Source organism: Sardina pilchardus, chromosome 1 (genome assembly GCF_963854185.1).
Source record: "Sardina pilchardus chromosome 1, fSarPil1.1, whole genome shotgun sequence".
Lineage (NCBI taxonomy): Eukaryota > Metazoa > Chordata > Actinopteri > Clupeiformes > Clupeidae > Sardina > Sardina pilchardus.
The window spans coordinates 12,041,517-12,054,933 of NC_084994.1; the positions used below are offsets into that span (position 1 = coordinate 12,041,517).

Sequence of the window (13,417 nt, forward strand, 5' to 3'; positions counted from 1 at the left end):
TAGGCCTACTAGCCTACAACAAACTCCTGTGAAATATGTCATTTTTAATTTTATGTTTCTGCCCCACCAAAACGTAGCTACTCCTCCGCTGATGGCTTATAGCCTAATGACTGATAATCAGCGTGCCGTGGTGGCAATTTGAATGCATTTAGTGTAGGCTAAATCCCTATGGCTAAATCTGGGTAATGTTGATAACCAGTTTAACCACCATGTCTCCTAATGACTTACAGCACGCGAGAATACACGAGATTTTAATTTAGTTAGCCGAATGTAATGGAAACACCGCAATTGCGAAAATTGTGATATTCGACATTAAGACAATATCGACAAAGTTTTTGCGCATATTTGTAATGGAAACGCAGCTTCTTTCTTGGATCCAAGGGCTGCTATAGTGAAAACTCGACGCAACATCTGAGTCATCTGCCATGCTTCACGCCGTCTTCGTTCTGGAGGTTGCCATCGTTTGTTCCACGCATCCAGGCAAGGTCGTAAATTGGTGGAACGTTTAGCAGAGACTACAGATGCGGTGAGAGACTTTGGTTACGACAAAACAAAACAAAACAAAAAAAAAAGAGGAAAGAAAACGAACTGTTTGCCTACATGTCCACATCCTGATTGATACTAACTGGTTCTCATGTTTGTGAATGAACTGTGAAATATGAGAGGCTTACACATATGAAATGTTTAATGGTTTATTTTTACTTTTAGAGCTTAACTTGTGAAATGTGATGAAATTGTATGGTAACAAGTGTTACATCTCGAAATTTAGCCACTATAATTCTTCTTAAGCTGTCTTGAATATTTAAAATGTTCTTGGTAGCTTAGGCTACTTCATTGCTGTTTGAGTAGGCCGATCTTATAAGTGAACAGTGTTGGGTTATAGGCTACTGCCATCTTATAGCCACTGCTTTCTGAATCACTCTAAGCTAGGCCTTAATTAGTGATACAAACATGTCTGTGTCAGGAGAAAAGGAAAAGTCCACTGAGGAGAAAGATCTACCCAGAGGAAAAAATTGTTTCTCATTTGTATCTCTTCTGTTGCTCAGGAGCCAAAATTGAGATTCTCATTTAAGGATCATTTTAGGATCATTGAAGTATCATTTTTGTCTCAGTTCTTTCTCCTAAAATGGCCTTAGGAGAAATAGGTGAGACATATATTAATGAGACAAGAAGGAGCCACAAAAGAGATATTCGTTTGAGACACAGGAGAAATAGGGGAGACCTAGTGGAGATCTCCTATATGTTTGAGTGTAGTCTCATTTATAACTTGTTTCTCCTTTGGAGAAATAGGGGAGACCTAGTGGAGATCTCCTATATGTTTGAGTGTAGTCTCATTTATAACTTGTTTCTCCTTTGGAGAAATAATAGAGCAAATGAGGAGACATTGCTATGAGACACTATTGAGAAGGAGGAGTTACAATTGAGAAATCAGTTTGGGGATCAGAAAAATAGACCATTCCGTAGCATTTAAAACTTTTATTTAATGAACTATATACTACAGACACTTTTGACACTTTAAGGTGCAGACATTACAAAAAGCAATCATAAACATTTAACTAATAAATAATGACATACAGTCAAGCCCAAATGTATTGGAACACAAGCTAAAGTTGACAATATAAAATCATCTTTTGGAAATTGCTCTTAATGCTTTAAATGAAAAAATGAGGAAATATTCAACCTTTAAGGACATACATTTTCTTTGTGAATTAATAATGTATCGTAAATAAATAAATTGTTCCTTAAAATACAGGGGATATAAGTATTGGAATGCCTATGTTAACCTATGTGTTAAATTTCCATAGAGGTTAGCAGATTTGTATTTGTTTTATTTTTAAAATGCCAGTTATTTCATGTATCCAGGACACTATGTCCCCTTGGACTCTGGAATTAAAATCACCCCACATCAACACACACCCTTCACCATACCAAGAGATTAGCATGGTTTTATTTCAGTTAGCCTATTAGCTGGTTTGAATTGCATTGAGCTCAATGAGAATGAAACCAGCCAATAGGCTAACTGAAATAAATAAACTGCATGGCTCCCATGGGCCATCGTCTCCTTGTTCCCTGAGAGCCCTTAGAATCAAAATTATTTAAAGGAACACTTCACCGTTTTTTTTTTTAAATTAAACTATATTACTCCCTTAATTAAGATGAGTTGATACATACCTCTCACGTTTCAATGCGTGCACTCACTGGCTCTGGCGCGCGGCGCATCTTTGATAGCATTTAGCTAGCCCAATGCATTCATTAGGATCCAAACAGAGATGAAGTTAGAAGCGACCAAACACCTCCATGTTTTCCCTATCAAAATACAGTTACACGAGTAGTCACACGACCAAGTATGGTGAAACAAAATAAAACGTGGTGCATTTGTAAGCAGGTAAGAGGGATAACTATATTGTGTGGCGCAATAATATCCTGCACTTTCAGTTTCACTTTGGAGTGAGGATATTACTGCGCAGAGTCTAAGTGCTCCCAATGTTATTGCGCCACACGATATAGTTATCCCTCTAACCTGCTTACAAATGCACCACATTTTATTTCGTCTCACCATACTTGGTTGTGTGGCTACTCGTGTAACTGTATTTTAATAGGAAAAACATGGAGGTGTTTGGTCGCTTCTAACTTCATCTGTGTTTGGATCCTAATGAATGCATTGGGCTAGCTTAGTGCTATCAAAGTTGCGCCGCGCGCCAGAGCCAGTGAGTGCACGCATTGAAACGTGAGAGGTATGTATCAACTCGTCTTAGTTAAGGGAATAATGTAGTTTAATATGAAAAAACGGTTAAGTGTTCCTTTAATCCCAATGTAGGTAAAACCAAATGAGAATTTGTTCCATCATTATTGTAAAGATACTGTATGCATGGCAATCTAAACATCAAATCAAAACAACACACCTGTCTATATTGACTGTCTGCAGGCAAACTTGAGGCAACATCCTCATGTGTTCAAGATCGAAACTGATGTTTCAGGGGTGGAGCGATGGAGCAGCATATTGAGAAAAGACTCCTTGTTTCCTTTCTGTTTTAGCCATGTGGGAACAGAGACGTCTGCTTGACCTCAGTGGTTTAAACAGTCCATGGTCAGGGTGTGAAATGTCTTTTGGAAATAGTTTTGGGCCGTTGTTGTACTTTTCTGGTATAGATATCCTGCAGGGTAGGGAGAGGTGCTCTGATGGTACCCTTCGCAGTAAATGTCAAGTGTCTGTGAAAGAGAAAGGAAGCATACATTACAATTGACCCTGTCCATGAATATAATCAATGCAAACTACTCTGCTTGTGTGTGACACATAAAAGCAAACCCACACAAGCAGTCAGGCACAATAGTTATAAGTAATGCAGATGTGAACAACATATACTTGTATTAGAAACTTTGGGAGTGCACTTAGATATGTTCGGTATTTATTTATTTAGTTTAATAGAGAGGCCATTTGAAAGTGACCCTACACTTCTGCGCAGTAGTACTGTATGTCTGTGTGTTATCATACCTAATCGTAGCTTTGCCTGCAGATCATCCCCCATGAGTCTTGCAATAGCAGCCACTGGCTTCAGGCTGGGGCTTCTGGATGGCACCTTTAAAAAAAAATAATAATAATAAAAAAAGATTGCCTTACAATTAGTTATTGTTGATTAATCTGTAAAATCATAGAATTAAAAAAAATAAGCAAGGTAAGTCTATCAGATGTACAAATATAAACGATAATTACCTTATGGAGGCACCCTTGCCACAATCACCATCCATATTAATTATTGATATCAGTTTATTTCTGAGGGCTCTGTCAATAAAAATAAGAATAAACAAAATGATGCATGCTGTACAACAAACTGAATTGGTAAAACATGGCTAATCGCAAATTCAAGACTACTTTTAAGTAACTGCAATAATCATGATTACTTTCTGGATTAATGTATTGCATAGCACTTATGACAAACAAATTAGAGCATGCTCAATAACATACCCTATAGTCCACACCCACCACGTTGAGGGCAGCAGCCATGGTTACCATCAAGGAACAGGGAGTGTCATCAGGGTAGACCGACTTTGCCCTGGACAGTTCATAGAGCCCACTACAAAGTCATAACAGACACATGAAAGGAGGGGATAAACTAACCGTTACAGACACAAATACATGCACACATATTAGTGTTATATGCGTATGTGTGTCTATCTGGTGAGTGAACTCACTTGTGGGCTTGGAACTTCTTCCATATGGACGTGACACACATTTGGAACATTTCAAAATGCACACAGTGGTCTCAGTGGAATCAAGAGTCCAACTTGGGTTCTTGAATCCTTGATTTCTGCCTTCAGAAAAATTCCCTACTTCCATAAATTGAGAGGAAATATCTTCTCCAAACAGTAGCTGGAAGACCTGCAGCACCTACAATCACCATGACACAGACAAAACAAGAGTTAAGTCAAAACATGATCATCTGAAATAATAATACAGTGGCCAAATGTTTTAAAGATCATTTAATCGTGAAAAATGTTCTAATATACACGTCTAAATTTACTGGTTGATGTCGAAAATGCATTGTTTCACCTCTTGGAATTGTTGATTCATTAACTTGAAAAAAAGGAAAATATATCAAAATGTAATTGTGGATATTCATTAATTTAGGACCTTTCCTTACCTGATCAGAAGAGTCCATCAAACTTCATCCAGTACACCACTTGTTTCCTTGATAACCTTTATGGAAAAAAAAAATAAGGACGTTGACACATTAAAGAAAACGCCAAACGGCAAGCTAAAACCTGACCAGCGGTTATAGGCCAGCCAATCTAGCGTTTGACCCATAACTAATTGCAATAGTAATCATTCCAAGTTTTTTGTGATCCCTAGGTATATCTAATTAACATATTAAAAATCTACCTATTTATATTTAGTGGAACATAGTTTTTTTTTCAAGGTTAAAGGCAGCTATTTCCAATGCATTTTGCCATTGGGATTTACTACAGGTGAAATGGGTAAAATGTTAAACTAAAGATATCAACTTGAAACTTTCACAGTTGTTTACTCACATTATGGCAACGATTTTTGTATTGCAAGTTTTCTGAAATGTGATGCTTAGATATGCAAATGAGACCAGTTTTACTTCAATATGCAATAATTTGCATATATTTCTAGAACACTAAATCTGAACAATAGGTACAGTCAGCGTCAAAATAATTGCTGCATTTTGCTTATATATTGGATACCAAAAGCCAAAATACAATGGGAATATTAGATATCACTTCATATCACCTCAGAAATGAGGATGTCAAGTCAAGTCAAAATCAATGCGTTTCAATGGAAGTACATTATAGAACAAATGATTGTCAATGATATGGTATGATGGAAGTATCTCAATGCATCCCAAGTCACTTGATATGTTGTCTAAAGGTCAATATCTTCCTTATGTGACTTGGCATGCATTGAGATACTTCCATCATACCATATCATTGACAATCATTTGTTCTTTACTGTACTTCCATTGAAACGCATTGATTTTGACTTGACTTGATTTCCTCATTTTTGAGGTGATATGAAGTGTTATCTAATATTCCCTTTGCATAGGCTTTTGGCATCCAACATATAAGCAAAATGCAGCAATTATTTTGAAGCTGACTGTACCTATTGTTCAGATTTAGTTTTCTAGAAATATATGCAAATTATTGCATATTTAAAGGTTGGGTACGGAATTAGCAAAACGGACGGCAGAGTTTGAACATATACAACCTCAAGTCCCGCCCTCCATGCACGAGCGACAATTCAAATGCGCAGCGCGAGAGCGAGCCAGGCTAAATGAAATGCCATCCTGGCGTCTACAGCACTATGAGCTCTAGTCTCCATACAATCACTCACATCAACTTCCCCAATTACATTCTTTATTCACCTCCAAAGGGTTGTAGTACATATGGATCAGTAGCCATAGGTGTGTATATTTGAACAGAATCTGGTTTGTTCTTACCAGGGCGATTATCTCCTGAAATATCCGAGTTTAGTGCTGCCCCGTTGGTTCGCCTATTCCAGTGTTTCTTAACTGGTGGGTCGCGACCCAAAAGTGGGTCGCGGAGGTGTCCTGGGTGGGTCGCGAAGGGATGTTGAAAAATGTATGTATATTTTTTCATGCAACCACTTAACGTTGACGCCACGGAGATAGGCTACCATGGACTGGAGTTGATAAACGAATATTTCCTCCCCTCCGTTTTCAACATTTTAACATTTAACATTGTGCACACTTGTCAGTTTTCAGAAAAGTTTTCGTTGACACCCGTGTTCATGCCGTCAAGAGCATGCCAAATCTTAGTGGTGTAACAAGAAGTTCGAGCCGACGTTAGCTAATCAGAATTCCGAAAATATCAATAACATCAAAGAATCACTTCCTTGTTTCATTTCAACTGTATTTGCAAATGCAAAAAACGTAAAGGGTTGGCACCAACATTAGATTATATTTTGCAACTGCTACTCGGAATGCATCCATGATCACCAAAGCCAAATGAAAATGTAAACATTGGCCACACTTTTTGCGCAGATGCAAGTAGCCTACTTAGTTTTTCTCAGTTCACATTCATACGCGAAAAGAGTCCACGAATCTCCACTTTTCTCGGAGACCGCCGTTTGTGTGTAGGCTACACGGAAGGCACAAACGAAGGGAAAAGTCTCTGTTTTTCAAGATACCAGTGAATGTGAGAACGGGGCCTGAGTCTCTGATCAGATCTAAAAAACATCTCCAGTTCTCTCATTAATGCTCCTAAAACATATATAGGTCTAATTTGCACATTGTTCTCTGTTCTTTTCATTGTAAACTTGGCCTATAGGCCCCTCATGTTATTTGCTGTGTTCACATCCAGTTACAGTGTGATGTCAAATCTAAATGGATCTAAATGTTTAAATGTTTGTTTTGTAAATCTAAATGTTTGTATTTTGTCGATTGTAATATTTTTTGAGAAATAAAATATGTTCTTGAATATATATTTTAAAAAGTGGGTCGCGACCTAGTAACCATAGGGAATTGTGGGTCCCTTGGCCAAACCAGTTAAGAACCACTGGCCTATTCCACCGTAGCTCCAAGCTGTTAAGTTTCGATTTCATGTTTACAGCACTCTTCGTGTCATGGTAAAATTTAATTTTTGCTACATAGCTTATTTATTGCGTGGGTGATTGAGTTTCCGTAGGTATCCGCTGCCTTAGTTAGTTTGTATAGAAATGAAGTGACACATACAACAATAGGGGAACATGGACGTGCAGCAGCAGGCAGTTGGTTTCGTTTCAGCACTGACTCGCGGTCACCAGCTTTCGAAAGGGTCGCGCGCGGTGGGGAGGGGGAGTAGGAAGAGGAGTAAGACGTTAGATTGACGAACGAGCTGTGAAATGATGGTATGGGGTGAGGAATTCTATTGGCTGGAGTTTTTCGAGCCCTGCCCGTTCCGCAGATGATTGACGTGTTTAATTTCCATTTCAGTGCTTCCAACTTAGTGGCTATAAGTGGGTTAGGAATAGGTTTTCAAGTGATTTTGCAAAAATGGCCAAAAAAGCTCATTCCATACCCTACCTTTAAGTAAAACTGGTCTCATTTGCATATCTAAACATCACATTTCAGAAAACTTGCAATACAAAAAATCGTTGCCTTAATGTGAGTAAACAACTGAGAAAGTTTCAAGTTGATATCTATAGTTTAAAATGTTACCCATTAAATCCCAATGGCAAAATGCATTGGAAATTGCTACCTTTGACCTTGAAGAAACGTATGTTCCATTAAATATAAATGGGTAGATTTTTTTAAGTGATGCAGGAGGGTATAAGGATCAATAAAAAGTATGAAACATTACTATTACTTTTGCAATTAGTTTCATTTTTGGCCCTTTATTGAGCTAGATTGACTGGCCTATTATATTCCCCACGAAATTCAAATTAAGGTAGCACTAGCACTAGCAGTTAGATGGTGGGGGCGAATGCTAACTTTCAACAGAAAAGTTTGTTGCCTTTTAAACAGATTGACGGTGAGCTAACCACTAACGTTACAGTTACACTACACAGCAGGCAAGCTTCGTCGACCTACACGTCTCTTACAGAAAAGTAAAACATGACCAACACTTGTATTCACGAATTCAATCCCACTATTTAACAGAAAAAGAGTTTGGTCAGCTTTGATATCGTGTGCTAAAAGTTGCTAGTGCGCTAACCTAACGTTAACGTTAGCTATCATTAAACTAGCTGCTAGTTCTAACGTTAGCACGATAGCTAACGATACTGCGGGTATTCCCCAACCTAGTACATCCTCAGCACGAACGTTAAGTTTAAACATGGACGACGGGAATGTTTCTTAAAAAGTTACAAATGCTGGCCAACTATTTAGACAAACTACATCTTACATTTATTATCTTACCTTGGCTTTCAAACAGTCAAACAGCCGTCGTCAGGCAGCCATTGTTCTCGGGCAACTTCGGACTTCCAGGGAGAGACGTCTGCCGACGTAATGACGTCAGATGGGTACCCGAAGGACTGAACCAAGAGCCTGACTGGCTTCGGTTTCACCCTCTCTGAACGAGATTATAAACACCGTTCATGCAGTAAAAATAAACTCTGGACCAACAAAAGAATGGACACTGACAAGTGTCAACTTAAGCCTACCTTACATTGACAGACTTAGCAAAGATTTGGAAAAGATTTTTGAAAGACTAGGCCAGTCTCAGATTAGGATTTTGCAAAGACTGTGGGTCACATTTACTAGACTGCTAGGCCTAGATTCATTCAAATTATTTCCATCGCGCACTACATCAACAGGAACTCATGCGATACCCTACTCATATCAAACTATCGCGTTTCTGCAGCACTGTTTCATGTGTGACATCCCTAATAGTTATAGGGCTGTTCTGTCACAAGAATAGCCGACTAATAGTTTATAAGAAATGAAATAACAAATAATCATATAGGCTACAGCTGTCGCTTATTTTGCCCCTTCCTGTGGTGTTGGAGAGAGGTCACTATTGATTTTTAATGTTCATGTCACTATTTGCATGAGCCACGACTAAAAAGACTTCCGATAATATCAAACATGTTAAACTAGAAAAAGACTACCTCCAACGTACTTTTAATAAAGAGACATGTAGATCTAATTCATTAATAAACGTAGTTTTGCGGAACGTAGCCAAACAAGAAAACATGATATTTGCAGGTGTGTGGTTTGGATATTCAAAACCTTCCATGCTAACCTTCCATTAGGTCCTTGCTAACCATTGTGTGACACTCTTATATTATTTAATAACTCAAAAGCACCAAAATCATACATTGGCCTACATGTGTAGTAGTCTAATTACACTGTTCGTCGTGTGCAGCAAATACAACACCTGACATTGTAGACAAATCAAAGAACCTCCTTCCGTATTTGTTTGGGTATTGAATTTATGTGAGTCTATGTCTCTGCTCTGTGTGTGTGTGTGTGTGTGTGTGTGTGTGTGTGTGTGTGTGTGTGTGTGTGTGTGTGTGTGTGTGTGTGTGTGTGTGTGTGTGTGTGTGTGTGTGTGTGTGTGTGTGTGTGTGTGTGTGTGTGTGTGTGTGTGTGTGTGCAACGTGATTCTGTGAGACCAGGCTGGTGTGTGTGTGTCTACATGTGTTTGTGTGTGGTGTGTAGCTGTGTGCCTTTCTATGTCTATTGTATAAATGTCTGTGTCTGTGTCTGCTTGTGTGTGTGTGTGTGTGTGTGTGTGTGTGTGTGTGTGTGTGTGTGTGTGTGTGTGTGTGCGTGTGCGTGTGCGTGTGTGTGCGTATGAGTGTGGATGTGCGTATGAGTGTGTGTGTCTTTGTCTTTGGTGTTTGGGTGTAGCTTTGCTGTGCGTGTCTGTCTACATGTACAGTGCCTATAGAAAGTAATCATACCCTTTTGAAACAGTTGCTTTTCTTGGCTTACAGCCTGAAATCAAAACCCTTTAAATTTCAGTGGAATCAGTGGAAAAAGATTTTTTAAAAATCGGTTTTGATTTCAGGCTTTAAGACAAAGTGAGTATTTCAAAAGGGTATGATGACTTTCTATAGGCACTGTATGTGTTTGTGTCTCTGTTTGCATGTGTGTGTGTGTGTGTGTGTGTGTGTGTGTGTGTGTGTGTGTGTGTGTATTGCAGCTGTGCCAGGCCCGGCTAATCAGGAGATTTGTGAGGATTCCCGGTGGGCCGTTAACGTTTTGGGCCGGTATGAATATGTGAGCTTAAATATATTGTTTCTGAAGTTCATTTGCTGCGCCCTCGCAGCACCTCTGCAGCCTGGGCTGTGCGGTCTCGGCCCCTTACTCGCAGTTTCCCAAATATGAACAAAGTAGCACTCACAAATATGTTTCGGAAGTCGCAACTAAGTCTATTTTTGCAATCATTTACGGAAGTGAATGAGCGGCCCCTTCTCCAGTGCCACAACCATGACCATGAATGTGTGCAAGGGAGATGTGTAGGCTAATAATAATCAATTTGACTGTAAGATAATAACCCCAAATCTCAAAAGCCCTCGAAGATAAAATATCATTAAATCATTGTATTGGGTCCTCCTCATATGGAATATCTAGCACTCAGTTTCAGTGAGCAAATAGCCCTGTTAAGAGAAACCAGAGGAGCGTTCAAATCCCGCAGACACAGGACAGAAAGTGCACATTTACAGTGGTAGCCTAGCAGCTATTGTGCCTTACTCGGGTACTGTATAGGCCTATGCTATATGCAGAAATAAAATGGCCTTGGAATTGGAATTGGTGTGTTGAAGTCATACTTTTTCTCCTGAAATGTATGAATGAAATATTACCATTCCACCCAATGTATAGTCTGCCAAAGTTGTCAAAAATCTTTTATTAGCTCAGGGTAGGCCATTCCTATATAAACTCCTATCCCATCTCTCTTATAGTAGTAGGCATGTGATGTAGTGTACTTGAATGACCCACGCCCCTCAAGGGCCGCTAAAACTTGACATTTCACAGTAAAATTAAGTGTCCCACTCTGGCCCTGAGCTGTGCTGTGTGTGTGTGTGTGTGTGGCTTGCAGTTGTGTGCCTGTCTGTATTTGGGTATTGTGTTTATAGAGACTCATTTCTAATTTGAAACAAATAGGTTTGGATGAGCATGAGAGGGCTGGACAAAACAATGATTTAAAAAAAAAAAAAAAAAGATTAATCTAACAATTTTATTTTTTAGTTTGATTTCAGTTATTGATAATTTCTCCTTTAATTAACATGACAATCTATTCTGGCTAATTTAGCCTATCTAGGACTGTGTAGCCTAATACATGTTTAAGAGTCATTGCATGAGAAAACCAGGCAGAGGTGGGAAGATGGGGGTCGGCCAAATTGGCTCATACTTTGTATATGTGATAAGTATGTGGAACTATGAACAGCCATATACTTAAAACCCTCCAGCTGTTTTTTATTATGGAGTTCTGGGACCCCTCTCAGAGACCCTCAAAAATCCAACAATTCATGGCTGAAAATGACTGAAATTGCCATTTCTACCCTGATTATCCTGATAAAGATATGAACATAAGCTTTATATTTCCATAGAGCCTAGGTAGCATAGTTTTAAAGACCAAAAGGTGCACCGAGGGGTTATCTACACCACTGAAAGCAGAATTTTCCTCCCTCTAAATTTCGGTCATTTTTAAGAAGCATTATCTCGTATTCACAGTGGCTTTGGTGGATGGTTTTACTGTTGCTGGAGAAAGGAACATCTACTGATTCAAAAACAATTGTCGTCTAATTGGGCCACACATAATGTGTGCCGTGCCAGGAGGGTCTTTAGCAGGATTTGTCGTGTTTTGGCCTATGATAAACCATATTCAGATCGCCATCACATGGCCATACCATGGCATTACATCACAAACAGATGTAATGCCAGATGTTTGCGATGTAATGGCATGGTATGGCCACTCGGTGGCGATCTGAATAGTCTAGTTTCAAATGTATGACAACCAAGAACAACAATGCATGCAGAGGTCTGCACTCTTTGAGTGCTTTTCTAGTTAATTAAAGCTTTCTTTAACAATTTGTCATACAGTGACACAAAAATTGACCATAAATTACCCTATATTGAGATATTATTACCCGGTTTATTATACTCCAAAACCCGAAAAAAAAACCTGTAAAGACCCTCCTGTCACGGCGCACATTATGTGTGGCCCAATTAGACGACAATTGTTTTTGAATCAGAAGATGTTCCTCTGTCCAGCAACAGTAAAACCATCCACCAAAGCCACTGCAAATGTGAGATAATGCCTCCTAAAAATGACCAATTTTAGAGGGATGAAAATTCTGCTTTCAGTGGTGCAGATAACCCCCTAGTGCACCTTTTGGTCTTTAAAACTATTCTACCTAAGCTCTATGGAAACTTAAAGCTCATGTTCATATCTTTATCAGGATAATCAGGGTAGAAATGGCAATTTCAGTCATTTTCAGCCATGAATTGTTGGATTTTTGAGGTTCTCTGAGAGGGGCCCCAGAACTCCACAACAAAAAAGAGTTTGAGGGTTTTAAGTATATGGCTGTTCATAGTTCCACATACTTATCACATATACAAAGTATGAGCCGATTTGGCCGACCCCTATCTTCCTACCTCCTGCTGGTTTTGCCTGGTTTTCTCGTGCAGTGACTCTTAAAGTGCACACAAACACACACATACTTATGTCGACAGACACACACAGCACAGTTACACACGAACACACACACGTGGATAGACACACACAGCACAGCTACACACACATGTACAGAGTGTATAATAACACTGGTAAAAAAATCTTTTGGTAAGAAATGTGTTGAGGAATCTTTTATGGAACCGATTGAGCCAAATCTGAGATTTACCAAATAGATATAGATGAGAATTGCTTGAGTTTACAAAGAGACCTCTCTGGCGCCTCAGCCTGAGTAAAGAATGAGTCATATAAATGAGACAAAACTGAGCATTATTTAAAACATAGCTGAGATCTCATTAGTAGATTAAAGGGAGTCTACACTGAGCCTAACACGAGATTTACCAAAGAGACTTAAATGAGAATTTCTTGAGTTTACAAGGAGAGCTCTCTGGTGACTCAGCCTGAGTAAAATATGAGACATACAACATGGACAAAACTGAGCATTATTTGAGACCTATTTGAGATCTCATTTATAAATCAAAGGGAGTCTACACTGAGATAACATAACTCTTTGGCTCCCGAGACAAACCTGAGAAGCGTGAGACAAAGGCAATAATCTCATTTTTGTATCATTGTGATCTCATTATTGTCTAGGAGAAACAAATGAGAAACAAAAGAGATCTCATTCTAAGAATTTCTTTCCTCTGGGTAAGCCCTGATGAACCTTCAACAGATGAGAAATCTATAGGCCCAAAAGAAACAGCCTCTCGTGAACGAAAGCTTACAGAAAAAGGTAAACAAATGCGCAAAGAGGAAGCTAAAAAACACACAAAGGCAT

At 39.0% G+C, this 13,417-nt stretch overlaps 1 long non-coding RNA gene across 1 annotated transcript; it reads right to left on the reverse strand.

The window, feature by feature from the left end:
* Positions 1-3,554: 3,554 nt before the first annotated feature.
* Positions 3,555-8,830, reverse strand: LOC134061861 (uncharacterized). Its single transcript, XR_009935398.1, has 6 exons — positions 8,376-8,830; positions 4,641-4,696; positions 4,192-4,387; positions 3,965-4,073; positions 3,713-3,781; positions 3,555-3,578 (listed from the first exon to the last, which is right to left on the reverse strand). It is a non-coding gene; the product is annotated as an uncharacterized LOC134061861 (long non-coding RNA).
* Positions 8,831-13,417: the final 4,587 nt, after the last annotated feature.